Source organism: Chenopodium album, chromosome 10 (assembly GCF_948465745.1).
Source record: "Chenopodium album chromosome 10, dcCheAlbu1.1, whole genome shotgun sequence".
In the NCBI taxonomy this organism is placed as follows: Eukaryota; Viridiplantae; Streptophyta; class Magnoliopsida; order Caryophyllales; family Amaranthaceae; genus Chenopodium; species Chenopodium album.
In genome coordinates, this window is record NC_137843.1 from 15,273,965 (window position 1) to 15,296,265 (window position 22,301).

At 32.0% G+C, this 22,301-nt stretch overlaps 1 pseudogene; it reads left to right on the plus strand.

Annotated features, from left to right (window-relative positions):
* Positions 1 to 20,246: 20,246 nt before the first annotated feature.
* On the plus strand, positions 20,247 to 21,881 carry LOC145562289 (AP2/ERF and B3 domain-containing transcription factor RAV1 pseudogene; annotated as a pseudogene).
* The last annotated feature ends 420 nt before the right edge of the window (positions 21,882 to 22,301 follow it).

Genomic DNA, 22,301 nt, shown 5'->3' on the forward strand with positions numbered 1-22,301 from the left:
TTAGTGATACCGATAGGTAGGCTAGATAATGTAAAGTAATTGTTTTAATGAATAAAAGAACAAAAGTATCCGATATATATAGCTTATTGGATTTAAGAAAAGTGAAAAGTGAAAAGTGAAAAAGTGAAATGCCACCAAAAGCAACATGAAATGAGATATTAAAAGATGCAACGTATATTACATTGTGCTATGGTTAGTCTAAAAATCTTGTACGGAATATATCACATACTTGCGATAATTTATTCTAAGATTAAGCTTGATATTCTATGTGTCATGGATACTCATCAAATTATACAAGCATAAGTTATTCTAGTATATTTAACATGCAAGATATACAAGCTAAGGTTATGCAAAAGTAGTAATGCAAACGAAATTTGATCTCATACATTTTGAGATCATACCATATCACTCTTATGATTTTAATTAATTTCCTTTAATTTATAAATAACAAATTTATCGATGACAAATATATTGGTAATAATGTCGAGTAGATAATGACGCATATTACAAAAGCATGAGTTTTATTTAAGGGGTACAAACCAATCAAGAAATAGATCACTTAAACAAAATGATGCCTTATTAAGAAAAGATAATAATGTCAATTAAGTTCATCGTGATATTGGTACAATCTATTCAAGTTCACATTGCTTTGTCAATTATAAAAGTGGTGGATGTTTTATCTACGTGTTTAGTCCTCACAACACCTATATTATAATGGGAAGGCTTGTAAGATCTTAACGAATAAATTCCATGTTGATGTCATCAATCTAAACTAAATCCAACCCTTTTTAAAAAAAAAAAAATCTAGAAAAATAAATAAAGGAGTTTTATGGAGATATGTTATATAACTCTCCTTTTCCTTAGGAAGGAAGAAACAGATTTACACTCCGTGTATTTCACCTTATTTTTGCTAAATTGTTATTATATTTATTCTTTAAAATTATTGATTTTTACTGAACTGAAATTATTTTTTACTAAACTTAAAATTATATTTGCTGAACTGAACTTATTTTTACTCAATTGAAATTAATTTTACTGAAGTGAAATTATTTTTACTGAATATTATAAGGGCAGGATAACATTGCATATATAAATATACGACGTACTCTGTAATACATTTACTGTATATGATTTCTTAAAGTTCTAGATGATATAGAATAATATATGATGGCGCTAAACTAGTTAAGAATTAAGGTAGATATATCATAATAAGGCTTTGTTTGGTATATTTAATTTTGTCTAAAATTATTTTATCTGAACTTAATTTTATTTGTTTTAAACTTATTTTTTCCAAATCAATTTTTTTCAAACTTATTTTTTACGAGCTTATCTTATTTTAAATTATTTGAACTTTTAAAAAAATAAAATAAAATAAATATAAGATGAAATCAGTCGATTTATTGATGGTGGTGGATAATTTGGTGTCAAGGGAGTAAAAATGATAAGAAAATTTATTGAGGGGTGAATAAAGGTACGTTTTGTTCATGCGATACATTCATTTATCTAAATTAAACTAAAATTGATTTATTCGGGAATTGAATTTTTCAAGACTAATAAATTGTGTTATAAACTAATTTTGGCTATGAATTGAACTGGTTATTTTATTAATCATAATGATACTTGATAATATATTTCAATCTTAAATTATAATCAAGTGAATAATACTCAACAGTTTTTTTGATTAAAACTGTATGCAGGCAAATATACTAACGAATTTGAACAACTTAACGATCATAATGACTACATGTATTTTACTAGGGGCCTGTTCTCATTAATTGAAATGAGATGAGCTGAACTGAACGCAACTGAATTGAACATATTAAAGCTGAACTGAATATTTTATGAGAGAAGAAAATTAGGAGTTAAACAGAACTTATTACAGCTGAACTGAACTGAATATAATCTGATGAGAAGAGGGCCTAGATCTGTTAGATACGAAGTATATATTTTCCTTACATAACCTATTGACCAACTTTGTCAAAAAAAAAAAAAAAAAAAAAAAAAAAAAAAAAAAAAAAAAAAAACTATTGACCAAATTCTTTCTCTTTATTTTTTTGGTTGCTAAATACGGAGTAAAATGTTTCTACCTTCTAGAAATGGTACAATTGGAAATTCGTACCAATATGTTTTGTACCACTATCACATGATGGCTGTGGTATATATAAATCCTACGAGTACATTATAAATATTCCCTAAAAAGAAAATAAAATTAAAAAAAAAGGGTCACATGCAAAACCCCAGAAAAGGGTGCAAGTAATTCCCACTTGTAGGGAAAAATGCAATAAATACACAAACAGTCAAGATTATACAACCATTAACCGTACCTTTATACTCTTATTGTACGTGACAAATATCTTATGAGTAATTCAAATTATTATTTAAATAATTTTTTTTAGTTAAAATTGAGAAAACGTGACAATTTTGTAGTTTAGTTAGCCAATAGGAAAGAGAAAAAAAAAATAAATAAAATGGAATAAAAATGAAACAAGTGAATTGACCAATAATTAGGCAGCACAACAGTATTTACTGAATCCGCCCATTCATTATGCGCGTGGTATTGTCAAGTTGCATTAAGAGATGAGATGGGTTGTCCAATTGTTTTTGTCTATTTTATCAACATTTTAAGGACCCCCATCCGTACAATTTTTCCACAAGTAATATTTTTTGTTGATTTTTCATTTAGGACAAATTTTGTTAAAAATATTGAAATGCATGGCATGGTTTATAAATTATATCATGAATTTGAATGAACCCATGCATGCAATGTTTATTTTCTTGGTGTTGATTGATTTTACAATTTAAGAAAGGTACTGGTCATATAGTCGTACTAATGGAATATATTATTTATTGATAGTTTTGATCTATAAAATTCGTTTTTCTTTTCTCAGTTTTTAGAATTACGGATGGATTGACTATTTAGGTCTTTTGTCTTCATATATTGTCTATGAGTAGAATTAACAAAAACAACATAGAATTGGCCGACATTAAACAACCCATGTCATACATGAAATGTCTAAAATTAAATGACTTAATTTTTGCCAACATTGATTTTGGCTCAAAAAAATGACTACAAGTTATCAATTCTCCGAAATAGAAAGTAAGCATCTTATTTTTCGAGTTGAGATAAAATTATTTAGTATTTTTAACCTACATGTTTTTTTTTTTTTTAATTTTATTTTATTGTTTTCAATATATATACAACCCCAATCAAATTTAACTTACATGATATCTTTGTTAATCAAAATTGATCAAGAAATTTATTTTACATTCTCTAATCCCTCATATGATCCAATTGACATATTCTGTAAATTAGTTGATAAATTGATTATAAATAAGAAATTAAACAAGCACAATAATAGTTTTTGATGGTCCATGTAAAAACAAGAGAAGCGAATGGATAATCTTCTACGTACTTCGTAAAAATTAGCTTGCCTATCAAGTATCAACATTGATTGAAGAAAAACTGAACAATAATATCTATAAACTGAAAGATAGGTGAGCTAATAATTGATTTATGCGTAATAAAGACGCTTTTCTTTTCATTTTAATTAGAAAGAGACATATTTTTTTAATTTGATACGCCATAAAATGCAAGATGGAACTTGCATTGACAAACCTTTTTCCTCCTTTCCAGGATATAATTAATTAAAACATATCATATGATCTGAATTAATAAAATTAATAAATATGATGATTAGTAATTTAATACTCCGTATTAAAGCATGCACAATAATTAATTTTTAAGATAAAAATTTAAAGTAGGTATTTATAGAAAAAAATTGGACAAATGATGCTAGTTTATGTAGTAATAGGTATATATATATATATATATATATATATATATATATATATATATATATATATATATATATATATATATATATATATATATATATATTCAAAGATGCTCTAGCATCCTATCATCTAATCATATCTGATCACAAATACACAATATGCTTAAATTGATCAAAGTACCTTATCCTGTTAATTATATCTATACATAAAAAAAATTAAGTTTATTGTTGATTTAATTTGTTATCCATCTAAACAAGAAAATGTAAAATAAAAAAAAAATAATACGAGTAATATTAAACAAGGATATCCTAACTACTTCGTATATAAGACTATAAGAGTATAAAACAACCCAACAATATAATTTTTTTTTTTTAAAAAAAAAGCCCATACCTAATATTTTAAAAACAAAATTCCTCTATTTTTTTTCTTTTAAATGTTTATAAAATCATTTGAGCTGTATTGATGATTTATTATTTTCCTTTACGCTTAATATTTTGGATATTTATATCCATACAATAATGTTTAAAAAATTATTTTAAATTTATTAGTTAGTAATCTCTTTAGTAAACCTTGCATTTTTCTCTATATGGTAATAGACAACATGTTACAACATATGTAAGAAATAAATGAGTAACTTTTGTATATATCAGGGGGTCACTTTTATTAAATTTAGGGTCACTTTAATTTTTTTGGTAACTTTTATGAATAAAGCATAAATACTTTAACTTTTATTTATGGCAGGGTAATTTTTACTCATATTAGAGTAACTTTTGCTTATTTTAGGGTAACTTTATAACACATGTACAATATTTTATTGTACATTCGATTTATTTAAAAGTTTATCGAAATAAATATTATTGGAATCAACAAACAAGAACACAGATTTTACGTGCTTGGCATAACTTACTAGCGAGTCAAATACGTCCATGGACAAGCGAGATGAGAGTTTATTGATCTTGAAGATATATACTACATATTACAAAATATTTACCAGGTTAAATAACAACAACACCCTTATGATTACTATCCAAAGAAAATTAACTATTTCAAGACATATTCTAATACTACTTTATCAAATAAAAAGACAAAAAAACCTAATAAGTACAACTTTCATCTCGTGCATTTTTTTTTTTTTTTTTTTTTTGGAAATCAAATATTCCGATCCATATGTAATACGAAGTACTAGGTGATAATTCACTTTAATGCAACATGATTACATTTTTTTTTTGAAAGAATGCAACATGATTTATTACATGATTATGTGCTTCTAATTTTAGTTTCTCTATGTATTTATTTTTAGAAAAAAATTGCACTCACCATTTATTGTCTACATGAGTTGAGTTTAATCTTATTTCAATATTTAATTTGATTTTGTGAATAATTAGTATTGAGCATTTGAAAAAGATCCTTTCTCACGACATGATGCACATAGAGATATGTACACCTAATGTTTATAAGATATTTTTCTATAAGTAGAATATTGTAGTTTACAAGAGACATTAAAAATTTACAGTTTAAAACTTTTTTGTATACTGTACGTACATCTTTTCTACATACTAATCAAGACGTAAACAAACAAAAACATATTTCTCCCACTACCACAATAATAATTATTGGACCGCAGCAACTTGATTCTTGGATGCCTACATATTAAGACAAATTAAACAAAAAATTTCGTTTTATTGACCAATAGTTAATCAACATATATAAGCCAAATAAGTAGCTGTATATGAAATTTGATGGAAAAGTATGAAGAAATCAATAAATTAGTTTTTGGATATGGATATAGGCGTTTAGCGTTACACAATACTTTATAATTAATGCATGATTGCATGCATAAATATCATGGTTGAATCATTTTTATTTCATTGACTTTAGTACGAAAGAACAAAAATGTAATACAAATTAAAGCATTTTATACTACTATATTAGATTTTTACACTTTAATGTTTAAATTTAAGGTTACAGGTTTATGTATAAATTACTTGTTTATCTATATATACTTCGTACTTTTATGTATTTTAAAAGAAAGAATTCTTATACTACTAAAAGGAGAGCATTATATGACATATATATGGACTCTTATTAAAACCAATACCATATACTCCATAATACAATACTCTAATTAGTTATATACTTCGTAGATATGAAAAGAAAAGACAAAAGTGGCTACTTGATATAAAAGGAGAAATTAAAAAACCTAAAATATGGTATTTAAATTTAGTAATAAACTAGTTGACTAATAACATAACTTGATTTTGTATATATTTTTTAAAGGTAAGATGAAAGACCCTACTAAATCAACAAATCTTACAGGTTAAACTAATTTAAATCTAAAGATTAACACTTTAGAGTAAAGGGGAAATAAGGGAATCCCTCTACTCCCAAACAAATATATGATAAAATTCAAATTTGTGAGGTCAAAGTTACAAATTAAAGTAAATTCTCCGCCAACTGCGTCAAAAATGGTTGACTACTTGATAAGTTTATATCGTACATGGGTACATGCATCTAATGCATGCCCACAATCCACTTGTTATTAGGAGCCTTTGATATACAAATATTGAAATATACAATACATTGCATACATATTTTGCCCAAATAATAATTAGAAAAAAGGGTAGAAGGTAGACAATAAAGAGAGTGGCCAATGAGATAGCATCGTTACCCATGGTTTTTGCTCGTTTTTATAAAGTCTATCATATCGTTTTTATTATCCTATCATATTGTATATGTCTAGTTACAAATATAGGTCGAGTAGTGTGGACCCATTTACCCATCCAACATTATTCAGGTCAGCTGTTTCTTCTACACACTACGAGTAGTGTTGTATAACTCTCACTTTCATGTTAATCTGGCCTGCAGCTGGAGTGATTTTTTTTTTTGACGGGGGAGTGAATTTATATGTACTACTTTTACTATATTAATATCATACCATACATTATTATTATTATTATTATTATTATTATTATTATTATTATTATTATTATTATTATTGTACAAGTATACAACTAGTAGTATTGAGAATTCATCCATTAAAAGACTGCTGCACCAAATTATCGAGCAAGTTTTCATGTTGGTGGGGTTGTGGTTTTATAATCAGATAAGATTTTCATAGGGCCCAGGTGTGGGAAATACATATACATCATCGGATACTCCGTATCGTATAGTATTCTCACGATAATGTCTATTATATTATCGAGAACATTAACGAACATGTTAAAGGACTATATCAACGAACTAAAATATTCAAAAGCTCTTAAAAGGAATTGTTTGATAGATATTGCTTGCTAATTAACATTATTATTTTAGTGTTTTAATTAGAGTTAACATGTGCAAAATCGATCAAGTCCGCTTTGCTACTTGGTTAGTCTTTGTGTGTAACATAGACAAACACAATTCAATCCAAAAATAATACCTCAATTTGCATTAGGATACATAGTTAGGTACACTCATAAAATATTCTAAATGATCGATTTTTTGAATAATTATTGAGTTCCATTTATGATAAGCTAGCTACCTTACCGAAACAAATAAGGAAAACAATAGAAACCAAAAATTCAACTTTTAAATTTTATTTTAATCATTTAATAAATTTAATTGGTAGTGATAAATATGTACAAGTATATACCTTTTGCTTAATTAGTATACTACGTATGATTTACTATGTATAATACATTTATGATTTTAATTAAGATGCATGGTAGATAATTGATTATGATTGTATATACGAGTAGTTGTTATGATTGCTTCTTACAACTAGCTATTAATTGATTTGTCGCGAATTAAGGGTCATTTGACCCTTTACATCTTGAAAGAAAATTAAAATGTGATACGGAGTATAAATATTTTGATTATGATATACACACCCCAAGAGCTGCTAATAAATGTAATAATTAAATTATATTAAAAATATTTAATGCTCCGTGTAATTCTAATTATTTTCTTACATGTAACCCTAAGGATTGTACATATCATTTTACTAATATTTATCTTAGCCTAATTTAAATTTTTGAGCTAATAACACCAAAAACTTAGCTTTGACAATAAGGTTGCATTGGGCCATATAGTTTGAAATATTATACTTAGTGTATGCAAGTAATTAATATATAACAAGTTGAATTATTCAATATATAATAAATGTTTGACTCCTTGCATCATAAACATATATACTCCATTAAATAATCTACGGAGTACCTTATTGTTGTTTTTAAAAAAATATAAAATTAAAAAAAATAAATAAATAAAAATTATCGAATCAAGCACAAAAGTACCCTATAGCACTATTTAAGAAATAGCAAATAGGAAAATAAACCATTGGATTTCAAAACTAACACATTATTGACATTTCAAACTAAGACATTAGACATAAGTGATTGAGGATGAACTATTTAAGACAGATGGGCAAGCTAACTAGCTAAAATTGTGTGAAGCACTTCATAATACATGTTACTTTAATCAATGAGGTGGTGATTTGATGGCTAAGATTAAGGATTTGTATACAATAGGTCATTTGTTCAACTACGGAGTATTATTTCAATTCCTAAATATAATTTATAATACCTTTATATTGACTAGGGTAGCCAACGCGCACGATGCGCGACTAGTGAATTGCCCTTTCTTGATGTTTATTTTGGGTCGTATTTAAACTTTTCACGGCAAAGGGTTTTTAGGGAAAATAGTTTAATAAATTAATATAATATGTATATTGGGTTGTGTTTAAGCTTTTCGTTTTTTCCTACACAACTTTTTCTCAGAAAACATCTATGCAATTATTCAACAGTGCAATATTGCAAAAACATTTACAAAATTAATTAGGAATAGATTAAATATAATTCAAAAATCATAGAGCACATATTATATAATTACAGAAGTAATTTAACATTACATATGCATATAATAATGGAAAAGTTTTCCAAAGCATTACTATTTGCAAGTGAATACTCTGACCCAACCTAGTAATTACTCTACATAAATTATATGGGATTAACTATATGAAACTAAAAAAGAGAAACAGTTATACCCAACTCAAATAAACATTAACATTTAGACAATTAGAGAAAATATCAGCTGATTGCAATGGTAACTTTCTTCCAAAACGTGGATTTGGTTACGCAGCAGAAAAAGCTTTATGCAACCCCATTGTATCCTTTAAACCCTTGATAATTCCGTTGACCTCCTTTTTGCTTTTTTCCCCTTTTCACCGTAGTCAATTTGGTTTTCTTCCTAGTACATCTATTGTGTCACAATTATCAGATTCATTTCATTGGTCTCAATGTCATTTAAACACAATTATATGTAAGTCGTTAATTTTGACCTTCACAAAGAAACAACCTTTTCCTTGTCCAATTGATAAAGTTGTCATGCAATTAAACCATAACCCCCAATTAAATATCAAACATTTTAAATTTTTTTATTTCATTTTCCATTTAATTTAATCAATTAAGTTGAAAGATCTTTCAAGTTCATCCATCTAATGGAGTCATCTTATTAATTTCGATCATGAGATGAGAACTTTAAATTTACCTGTAATATATCTGTATCTATACTAAGAGTCTGTTCTGATTTACTGAATTGAGCTGAACCGAGCTGAAGTGAACTGAACTGAATTGTTTATGAGAGAAGGAAATTAGGAACTGAACTGAATTTTTTATGAGAGAAGAAAATTAGGAACTGAACTGAATTGTTTATGAGAGAAGGAAATTAGGAACTGAACTGAAATTAAGCTGAAGAACAGGTCCTTGGTATTTAAAAACACAAACCACAAATCTCTCATATGCCACATCATCATAAATTACTCATTTGTCATATGTCAGCTTCCTTAATATTTGCCTTTTATATTCCCTTTTAATATAATGTTCAACTTTTTATGCATTTCATAACTTGCAAATTTAAGTAAGAAAATAAAATGTTTCATTTCCAACATAATAAATTAAGATTATTATTTTTTTAAAAAAAAATAGCAAAAAAAAAATGTTAAGACAAATAAACAACACATTATAAGAAAAATAATCTAAGTAATAACCCGTGTATCGAACGGCCCAAAAGGCTAGTTTACCTATAATATAAATAAATAATATAAAGGTGCATAAATTTAAGGAGAGAGAAAGCTCAACACTCATTACATTTGTACACGTGAAAGGACATAAATGTAAGAAATTACATATGGGGGTAAGAACGTAAACAAATATTTTGAAAGACATATAGGTCCGTGCACTATTCATAGGTGCAATCTCCTATTTTTCATAAGGTAGGGATTAAATTTGTATACAATAGGTCATTTGTTCATCTATGGATTTATTTGGACAAAATTTAACATAAAATTTGGGACTTCACAGTGCTCACACAGCTTATTTATGATTGCAGACTTGCAATAAGTAATGCATGAAACTTTTTATATTTAGAATGTTTTTTTTTAATTTTAATTTTATTTTATTTTTTCAAAGGATAAAAACAAACTACAAATTAACATTAAAGCAAATAAAATTAACCGCCGCTTCTCTAGCAATTTGATGAGCCCGATGAACACGCTGATGATCTGCCTTATGAACACGACAATATTGAAAGGTTGAGCCAAGCCGCTTAATCTTGGTGATGAGCCAGAGGTAATCAATGTTACCCTGACCATCCCCCGAAGAAGCATAACAAGATTATAGGAATCAGTAAAGACTGTGAGGGACTGAAACCCACAATCCGAAGCCCACTGTAATCCATACCAGCACGCCATTGCCTTGGCGTGTAAGGCTGAAGAGCAAACGCCGAAGTTACTTCCGCCAACGATCCGGTCATCCAACAGATCCACATTATCCAAGCACCACCCCATCCCAACATGGTCAGAATCTTTGAACCAAGAACCATCAATTTGTATAGATAGTAAAGCAGTCCCTTGGTTGAGCAAACCAAGCTGAGCTGCATAAAACCCAGGTGGGGGCGAGGTACCAGCTATACCCCCAATAACAGGGACGGGGGCACCAGAAACTTCGTGGTCGAGGAATATTGTATGAGAATCCATGACCTCTGCAAACCGAGAAGCAAAGGAGCAAATAGCAGTAGAGTCACCGAAAATTCTGGAATTCCGACATAACCAAAAACTCCCAAGGGTACCGACAAAGATACCCAATTGAGTACTGTAAGGCCCATCTTGACTAATGAAAAATCGGATATAATCTTGGACCCAATCTGAGAGAGAAAAGTCTCCATTAACTTGTTATTGACTTCTACTAAGGATATATTCTACGGAAAAGCTTATTACTTCGTATTACTTATTTTTGTAATAAAATCTGACCACCCATCAAAAATATTTTACTATTTTAATCAAATATATTTTATTTAAAATTAATCACCTAAATTTAGCTACGACTGGAAGATAATCAAACTATCAATATATCAAATTTCAATAGAGTTGGACAGAAATTCATATTAAAATTATGTATGAATCCAAAACTAATTAAGTACAACCATCATTCTTTTTCACATTTCATCATCTAAAATTCATGCTCTTGTTAATACATTATTTTATGGAAAATTTGTTATTATTAATCCCAACTTTAGGCTATTTATTTTCATTAATCCCAACTATCGATTATTCCTAAATAATCCCAACTTTAGGGGGTATTGTCTTTTATCAAGCCCTATAGGTTACCAAACCTGTAATAGCAAGTTATTCGCCACGTGTCAACATTCTATAGGTAAAAAAATTTAAAATAAAAATATTTAAAAAAAAAAACCCAGCTAAACACCCCCAACCACCGATATGCCACATCTGCCACCCAAGCTTTGACGTTGGATGGTTGCTCTCTCTCCCCCGTACACCGATTTCCCCCCTCCCCAGCGTTGGTGCCGTAGACCACCTCCCCACCGTCCTCCTCTCCTTTTTCGGCTCTCCCCAACAATCAATACTCCCTAAAACCACCTTACTCCACACGCTAAAACCACCTCACTCCACTCCCTTCACCATCATCGAACACATTCGATAATTCCCACCGATCAAAGCGTGGCTATGATAGCAAAATCTAGGAATCTCAACACCGACAACCTCACAAGCATGAACAACAACAAATCCCTTAGGGGTTTTGACGGCGTAACCATCAACAAAGAGTTCAATGGCATCTTCAGAGTTAGGGAAATGAACACGGGTGTTGTTGACGGGAGGACAAGTAGTGGACGAGGAAGATCTGGGGTGGTTTCAGCGGTGGCGAAAGCAGTGTTGTTGAGTTCAAAGATGGAGAGTAATTGGATGGGGGAACGCCAGTTAGGAGGGGTTTACTTGGTGGTTCCGGGTTGGGAGGAGTTTCGGGTTCTTAAGCAGGGGTTTAGGTTGGGTGGTGGTCGTCGTCTAGGGGTGGCGATGGCTACAAGCTGGGAGGGAGGGGATCTAGTAGCTTGGAAGCTAAGGAGAGGGGGGGAGGAGTTTTCAGATTTTTTTCGTTTTTTTAAGATTTATATTTTTTTGACCATTTAAAAGTTGACATGTGGCAATATAAAAAAAAAAAAAAAAAAAAAAAAGAAGTTTACCTTTTCTTTAGGTCACTGGTCATTTGGACTTGATAAAATAAAAAACCCCTAAAGTTGGGATTATTCAGGAATAATCAATAGTTGGGATTAATGAAAGTAAATGGCTCAAAGTTGGGATTAATAATAACAAGTTTTCATTATTTTATTTCAAGATAAATATTGTAAATTTTCTAAAGGGTTTTCACTCTTTATTTTTTTTCAACAATTACTTATTTTAATTTGACAATGAATCGAAGCTAAGCTACCAATGCAAAATACATTAAGGGTGCGTTCTATTCACCTTCTTTTTACTTATCTGATCTTATCTGAACTTATCTAAACTTATTAACCCTTGTTAGAACTTATTTTAGTTATAAATTGAACTTAGTAGCCTTGATTAACCCTTATCACAACTTATTTGAACTTATTTTTCCTGAACATATCTTATCTGAACTTATTAACCCTTATATGAACTTATTAACTCTGAAATAAGTGAAAATAAGGTGAACAGAACAGGGCCTAATTTTGTAGCTAGATTATATGCTCATTGCCATTGGTACACACGTGTAAAAAATTGTTCTGTAAAACGTAAATATTTTAAAAGTATATATTACAAAGTATTACATAATAAAACTTTATATATATGGTCTTTGTCAAAGAAAAGTGTGTAAACCTTATGAAAATCCAAGTTGTAGAAATATACATTATAAATTTATAATTCATAATTTCATAAATGCATATATGTCAATTTACTTCCTAATATATGGAAACAGGATAGGATGGAGAGACCATAACATAATTCACTGGATGATTTAGTTCCTAGGAATAAAAATATACAATACGAAAAGGAAAAAGAAATAATTTGTATGTTTGGAGAGACGCATCGGGCTAATTAAGGAATGAGGAATAGAGATAAAAATCCGTCTTTGGCACAAAAATAACAGGAGTAATTTGGAGAGGAGGGGTATTGAGATTGGACAAGGATAAATGATGAAATAAGTAACTACATATATAGTAAGATTCTATTTACATGTATCACTTATTCTGTATTACAATCTTATTCTGTATTACAATCTTATTCTTTTTTGGGAAATTCTCACTGGTGAACTCCAATTACTTAATTTTACAAGTGGTAAATGATCTTAAAATTAATTATCAATAGTAAACCTTAATTAGAATAACTAATCCATTGGTAACCTTAATGGTGATTTAATCTAATTATTTAACCATGGTTAACATTTAAAACATTAAAAAAAAAAACCTGAAATTCCTATTCTGCCCTTATTTACTTCCCCTCAACCAACAATGTCTAATAAAAAATAAACCAACCCATCATCTCCCTTATTTATTCTTCTTCCTATTCGAATTCTGAGCTCCATTGCAGATTAAGCTTGCAATTTTCATCAGTGTAAAAAAATCTAGGGTTACAAATATCGAGTATTAGCTTAATTATTTGGAGGTGAAAGATAATTTTGGAGTGAATTTTAGGGCAATCTGAAGGCAATTGGGGGAATTAAGTGTGACTAAATTGCGCTAGTTCGGGGCAAAATTCTGGATTGTTAGGCATCATAGCGGAGTAAAAGTGCGATCTTTGTTGCAAATTTATCAACTGGAGCGTGAATCGAAGTTAGGTATGCGTTTTTATGCTTACATTTGTAGTATGCCCTGTTTTTTGGTTTCGTATGGTTGATGATTGTATGCTTATTAATTATGCTTGTATATTGTCAAATTGAGATTGTTAAATGCGAAAGAAGTTTTTTTTTTATGGTTTAGATGTGTGAATTGTATGCAATTGTTGTCAAAGTTGTTGTTTGGTTTGATTGTTATCATGTCTGACTAGGGTATGAATCTTATACAAGTGTTGTTATTTGTGTTAGTGATTGATGCAGAATGGCTGATAATATAGTCTTACAGTTTCAATATAGGGGTGTTGATGTGACTATTTTGGTTGAGGATATTGATAAGGTTAATCTAATAGACCTAATTGTAGAGTATTGGGAAAAGGCAAAGGAAAACAATGTTGAAACACCTAAAAACCCCACATTCAATTATGTGTACAAGATGAAGCATGTGAAACTTGAAAATGACAATGATGTGATGAAAATGTTTACAAACTTGCCAGGAAAAAAAAAAAGAAAAAAAAGAAGAGAGATCTACATATGGGTTGGGGATGGATTAAAAGACAGTAAAGTTGTAGCAGCTGCTAGGTCTTTGGTTAAGGGAAAGCATCAAATGAATGCATCTAAGGTTGGTAAGGAGCAAATGATTGAGCCTGAAGTTTTGAGGCCTTTAGTTATTAAACCTAGGAAGAAACTTACACCTAGAAAGAGAAAGACCAAAGAAGTAGAAGCTGAAGTTGTAAGTAAGGAAGACTTTGATAGGCATGTGAGTGCATTGGGCAAGCAACATACAACTGTTGAACTTGAAGTGCTTAATTATGATCCTGATGAAACATGGCCTGAAATGGAACAGAGATTGGAAGAAGAGGGTGTTGGTAGTGGTAGAGGCAGGGAAGGGCTAGAGGTAGGGGGAGGAACAGTGTGAGAGGTAGAGGGAGAGGAAATGCATCTGGGAGAAGGAGGGGAAGAGGGAGAGGAAATGCATTAGAGCATTGGTTCAATATTTCTCCAACCCCCTGGGAAGGTGAACAACCTGAGTAACCTGTTAACACCCAAGACCTAGAACCTCAATACATATCCCCTGAAGATTTGATCATCCAAGACACACAACCTAAACCAACTTCCCAACACATTGTACCCCCTATGCAAAATGTAGGTGCATTTGGTGTTAGTAACAACTCTGGGTTCAATGAATCGTCTAAGTCATCTAGGGTCTCAACTTATTTTCAAAGGAGGATGCCTAGAACTAGTGCCAGAAGAAAGGTTATTGTAATTAGTAGTAGTACAAGTGGTGGTGAGAGTGTTGTCAACACTATGCATAAGTTGGATGAGAATAGAGTTGGAGGTGGCAGTGAGAATGTGAGAGCTGAAGTCAGTTTAGGTGAAGACACTGTTGAGACAGCTTTGACAGTGTATGAAGATGATGATGATGATAATGAAGATGGGTACAATCCAGATGAGAAGTCTGAGGATGATGGTGATGATGAGGATAGTCAAAGTTTAAGTGAAGAGGAAGAGCAATCCAAGGATGAATATGGGCCTATGGTTGAGGATTCCTTTGATCCTTTTGAGGAAGAAGAATTTGAGTGTGAGGATGAGCAGGATAACTACTTGAGTAGGCTGTATAACAATGGGGAAGTTTACAAGGATAAGGGGTTTGGTAAAATAGTTTTGAAGGAATGGCAGCTTTTTGTTGACAAACAACACCTCAAAGATGTTGTTAGGGATTATTGTATACAATGTGGGTTTGTTGTTGTTGTTGTTGATTATTCTAGCACCAAAAGATATGCAGCAAGATGCTCAGACATACACTGTAATTGGAGGCTGCATATATCAATTTTGCTAGATAACACTACATGGGCAATAAAAAAGCTTAGTAATCCAGAGCACGCATGCCAGGGACTTGAGACTAGGAATCCAATGGTGAATGTGAGGTGGGCAAGAAGAGTGTTTATGGATGATATTAGGGCTAACAATGACATCCCAGCTAAGTCCCTGAATGAGTTGTTGTGGAAGAGATATGGTGTTGACATGGCACAGAGCATATTATACAGAGTTAAGTCACAAGCTTTAGAAGAAATACATGGTGGTCATGATGATTCATACAAACACTTGCCAATGTATTGTGATGTTGTTAGAGAGCTCAACCCAAACTATGTTGCTCATGTTGTTTGGACTAGACCTGAACCTGAGAGGCCTCTATAGTTCAGCAGCATTTTCATTGCTTTTCAAGCTGCATTGGATGGGTTGAAAGCAGGTTGCAGAAACTTGATTGGAGTATATGAGGCCCACCTTAAGGGCAATTATGGTGGTGTGTTGCTCTCTGCAGTAGCCATGGATGGAAATAATGAGATATTTCCAGTTGCATAGGCAATTGTGGGAGCTAAAAATGCTGACAGCTGGAAATTCTTCCTTTGGCATTTGAAGAATTCTCTACAAGATTCTGGAAGGGGGGATGAATGGTGCATACTTTCTGACAGACAAAAGGTAACATTGATGCATTGGTTCATTTCTCTGCATTGGTTCATTGCTTTTTTTTTGTGATTATGATGCTAATAACATTGGTTATTTTGTCTGTATAGGGTATTGATCTAACCTTAACTGAAATTTGGCCAAAGGTGGGGAGGAGATACTGCTGCAAGCATGTAGTAAAAAATTTCAAGGGCTAATTTCCTGGCTTGCTAATGTTCCAGCTTTTCTGGAAAGCTGCCGGGGCATACAACCAATTCACTTTCAAGAAAGTTATGACAGCTTTACGGAAGGCAAATCCACTTGCATTGGTGTGGCTTGTAGAACTTGGCCCACAGTCAACTTGGACAAAGCATGCTTTCAATCCAACCATCAAAAATGATATCAACAAATCCAACTTTGTTAAAAGCTTCAATTCTACTTTGGGAGTAGATAGATGCAGACTAGTATTGACCTTGCTTGAAGGTAACAATATTAATCAAGCTCTCATTTGAGGATTATTGATTTGGGCAACTTGAACACATGCTAATATGTCTTCCTAACTTTGAATGTAGGTATAAGAAGGTTAACTATGGTAAGAATGGCTACTAGAAGGGAAGCTTGTGAAGCTTGGAGAGATGATTTCTTCCCTAACATAATGAGAAGAATTCAAGTTATAAGGTTTGAGTCTAGGTCATGTGAGTGCTTAAAATCTGGTGATGGACAATTTGAAGTGTTAGATGGCAGATCTGTTCTTGCTGTGAACCTTAAGGATAAAACATGTGTGTGTAATGCATGACAATTATCTGGATTGCCTTGTAAACATGCTATGAGGGCAATATTGCACTCACATGATGACCTTAGGAAGTACATCAGTGAGTGGTACTCAGTCCATAGGTACAAGCTCACCTATGCAAACACCATCAAAGTGATACCTGATCTAGAGCAATGGCAGGACAACACTTATGAAGAGATTGGGCCACCACCAATGAAGAGAGGGATAGAGAGACCTGCTAGGAATAGAAGGGTAGAAGAAGGTGAGCAGGCTAAGGGGAAAAGGTCTAAGAGTGTGAAATGTAGCAAATGCCAACAGTTTGGGCACAATTCACAAACATGTCAAGGTGGACTGACTAAGAAAGAGAAGGCCAAATCTGGAGCAGCCCCAAAGCAAGCCAAATCTAGAGCAGCCCTCAAAGCAAGTCCCAAAAACAAGGAAAGGAATCAGTCAAAGCCAACCAGATCCTGCTACACTAGCATCTTCATCACAACCAGTAAGACAGTCACCAAGTACCAAGGCAAAGAAAGGAGTTTCAGCATTACAGCCTTGTTAGATTATGCATTTCAGAGTTGAATTATAATGTATGGCTGTTTTTTGTATGATCACATTAGGAAATCAAACAATGTATGCCTTTTTAGGTTGCCAAATTCTGACTTGGATTTTTTTGGTTGTTTTTTGAACAAGTATGGTTTGGTTCAAGTTTATGACAATATGAATTTGTCCTGTGATTATTGTTTCAATACAATCTCTGTTTTTGTTCAATTATTTATGCTGGCATTTCAGAGTTGAATTATAATGTATGGCTGTTTTTTGTATGATCACATTAGGAAATCAAACAATGTATGCCTTTTTAGGTTGCCAAATTCTGACTTGGATTTTTTTGGTTGTTTTTTGAACAAGTATGGTTTGGTTCAAGTTTATGACAATATGAATTTGTCCTGTGATTATTGTTTCAATACAATCTCTGTTTTTGTTCAATTATTTATGCTGTCATTTTTGGTTCAATATGAATAACAGTTGAAATTGCAAACAATCTTATGTAAATAAAGTGCTTTTATTCGTGAAAAAGCACTACATAAACTGAGATTTGTTCTCCTAGTAAACCACACTATTAATCCATAAAACATACCCCCACCATCCTAACAACCTTAATCATCACTTACCAACTACAAATAAAAGCACAAAATACATTATCAGGGCCACCCTAACAATTAATTTGATAAATTTTAGCAACTCATCAAGCCTATCAATAACACCAAAAACACTACCACCTTACTCAACCTCCATTTCCTCTCCAACACTAATTATATCTCCTTCCTTCAACCACGCAAAGAAATCGCAGCTTCTGCACTTAAAGAACAGCCTCCGTGGGTTTCTCGTTGTCTCTGAAATCATAACAACAACAATCTGGGGAGGAGAACAACCGCAACAAGTATGCTTCACCCACGCAATGTTGTCATCCATGGTGATAGCCTTCCTAGCAGTAGACGAGCGAGAATTTCTCATCGAAAATGGTGGAAATTGGGGGTAATTGCTGGGCAGACAGAGAGAAATGAACAGAGTTAGAAGTTAGGGTTCATATGAATTGGGGGAAATTGGGGGAAATGATAATATATAGACTTAGGGAAATTCGTTTAGGAGGGAATTAGGGAAATAATTTTGGAGGGAAAGCTTATTTTTTAGGGATAAATTAGTAATTATTGCTATAGTTAACCATGGTTACTAAATAATTAGATTAAATCACCATTAAGGTTACCAATGAATTAGTCATTCTAATTAAGGTTTACCGTTGATAATTAATTTTAAAAACATTTACCACTTGTAAAATTAAGTAATTGGAGTTCACCAGTGAGAATTTCCCTTCTTTTTTTTTTACTAATATATCAAATTAGAGACAATCATTATTTTATATCTTAATATTTCCCTATTCTATTTTAGTAATTAAATCATCCCTTTCCCTATCCTCAATTCATACCAAACGCCGTAAAAGCCTACACAACTGATGATTCTAATGTAGACTTATGACTTTTGACTACCACACTTTTTTTTTAATAATGGACGGCTAAGATTATTTGTTTTTTGGTTTATTTTTTAATTAAAAATATTTTTTTTAATTTTTAAATATATTTTTATCTTCCATAAATTATTTTTTTTATATTTTCAAATTTCTGAAAATAAAAAATATATATAATAATTAAAAAATATTTTTTTTAATTAAAATTACCAATTAAAATAAATTGAAAAACAAATAATCTTAACCGTCCATTTTAAAAGTTTGTGGAACTCAAAAGTCATAAGAGTATATTAGAATTTTCTCAAAATAACTTAACTTTTTTTTTAGACCAAAGTAACTTAACTAATCTAATCTAAACTTATCTAAAATTAACTAAACTTATTTTATTTGTAATTTGAACTTGGATACTCTCTATTAGAACTTATTTTTACTAAACTAAATTTATCTTTAACTTAACTGAAATTATTAAATATGAAATAAGTCAAAATGAGATAAACAGAATCGGCTATTAATTAGAACAAAATATTTGTCCAAATTATAACAACGAATAATTACTAGGGAGTACATGTGCATAAAAAATATGGTTATTATTATTAAGATAAAAAAGAGTAAGGAAGGAGGGGAGGGCCATGCAGACGAATCAAAAGGAAAGTTTATCCTATTGTAATGCAGCAGAGATAGATAATACTCGACGACATATTTCAGGGGGGATGCACTTACAACGACATACTACTACTATTACGATTTCTACGCTTTACCCACACCCTTTTTCTCTCTCCTCTTCCTATTGGCTGTTTCTATACTCATGTGAATCCCATCAACTTGCTTATTTCTTATGGACCCCACTCTCCTTCCCATACATAGCCCACAACACATACATACTCTCACTCCTCCCCACTCTATCCTTGAATCTTCCTTTCTCTTGACCCACTCCCCTAACTTACATTTTTCTCCTTTTTTTTTTTTCATAAATTATAAAAAATATAATAATTTTCTATGTTATTGTGAGCGCTCATGTTATTGTTATACTTTGATAATTATATTATTTTCTTACTTATTTATTTACTTCCTTTAGTAGAAAATTTCTTATATATACCCCTCTTCAACCTTCCCAACCTCATTCAAACCCCACATAATATTATCCAACTTCTCACCCTCCCCCTCTCTCTAGAACTCACCACTTTTCCTAATTTTCTCTCTCTAAAAGAAATATTCATTGAAAAAAGTTAATTTTTGATATTTTGAAAAAAAATAAAAAGAAAATGGATGTAAGTAGTATGGATGAAAGTTCTTCAACGAGTGAATCTCTGATTAGTACCACCCCACAACCTACAATAATGGTTCGTAATATTATGAAACCTGCTCCCTTACCCGGCAAGGCGTCCGCCATGGCGGGCAGTCTGTGCCGGATGGGGAGCGGTACGAGTGTGGTGATCGATTCCGAAAACGGAATCGAGGCCGAGTCGAGGAAGCTCCCATCGTCAAAATACAAGGGAGTGGTCCCACAGCCAAATGGCCGGTGGGGGGCTCAAATCTATGAGAAGCATCAGAGGGTTTGGCTTGGTACTTTCAATGAAGAAGATGAAGCTGCTCGTGCTTACGACGTAGCTGCGCAACGGTTCCGTGGCCGTGACGCTGTTACGAATTTCAAGCCGCTTTCGCCGGAGGACGAGCTGGGTGCTGGTGAGCTTAGGTTCTTGAACTCGAGGTCGAAAACTGAGATTGTGGATATGCTTCGAAAACATACTTACATCGATGAGTTGCAGCAAAGCAGGCGGAACTTTAAGGTGGACGTTGAGAAAGTGGGAGGTGGATTGAATTTATCTGGTGAGAAAGCTAAGCCGATTGACGGAAGTAGTGGAGGATTTGGGAGGGAGCAATTGTTTGAGAAAGTAGTGACTCCAAGTGATGTAGGGAAGTTGAATAGGTTGGTTATACCTAAGCAGCACGCCGAGAAGCACTTCCCGCTCCAGGGTGGGAGCGGGACGTGCTCCTCCTCGTCCAAAGGCGTGCTGCTAAACTTCGAGGATGTCAACGAGAAGGTCTGGAGGTTCCGGTACTCGTACTGGAATAGCAGCCAGAGCTACGTCTTGACTAAGGGGTGGAGCCGATTTGTTAAGGAGAAGTGTCTTAAGGCTGGGGATATTGTAAGCTTCCAGAGATCTACTGGCCCGGATAAGCAGCTATACATTGACTACAAACAACGAAATATTAGAAACGGGCCTGAGTCTGAGTCTGCTGAGGTACTGGACAACCGCGTTGTTGTCCAGTACCCAGTAGTGGAGGTACGATCAAGTGGGCCAATGCTACGATTGTTTGGGGTAAATATTTGTAAGGCTCCAGTTGGGATTAGTGCAAATGCGGTGGCCGAAGCGGTTGCCGAAAATGGATGTGGCAATGGGAAGAGGTTAAGGGAGGTGGAGTTGTTGACCATGGAGTCTAGTAGCAAGAAGCAGATGGTGGTTGCTGCTTTGTGACATCTAATTAATTGATTTTGTTTTTTTTTTTTCTTTTTAATTATTCTAGTTGATTAATTGTTTAATGTGGAGATAGGTGTAGGATGCAGGTGGTGCAAGTTGCAATATGTAAATTAGTATAACAACCCAAAAAAAAAAGCAAGAACAAGAAAGAAAAAACACAGCTGAAGAGAGCTGGTTATGTTTTTATGTAAACTTTGAAGAAAAAAAAATTACAAAAAAAAAATAGTATGAAAGGAACGAAAGTTCAAAAGCAATGGGAAAACTGTCCATCCTTCTTTATGTACATGTTATATCAATCTATTTTTCAATTTTTTTTTTATTAGAAAAAACTTTTGATTAAAAAATATCCCAATTTAATTAATTAGTTTGGATATGTTCCTCATGTGGTTAATTAAATAAATGAGACTTTTTGGTGCATAATAAGTAATAAAGCACCATTGATATGCTATGCAATAAAGAGAGATTGCTACTCCTTTTGCATCAAAGGTAGAACTTAAAATGGAAATATGTTATCAACAACAGAATTAAAATAGTAATGTTGAGTGGAATTACAAGATGGAGAAAGGTCCGATCGATTGTTTAATAATGAAAATGTGTTGCTATTTTATGGAGCAACAATGGAGCTGAGGGAATAATTATGAGTATGTATTTGGGGTTTTTTTTTTTTTTCCTCT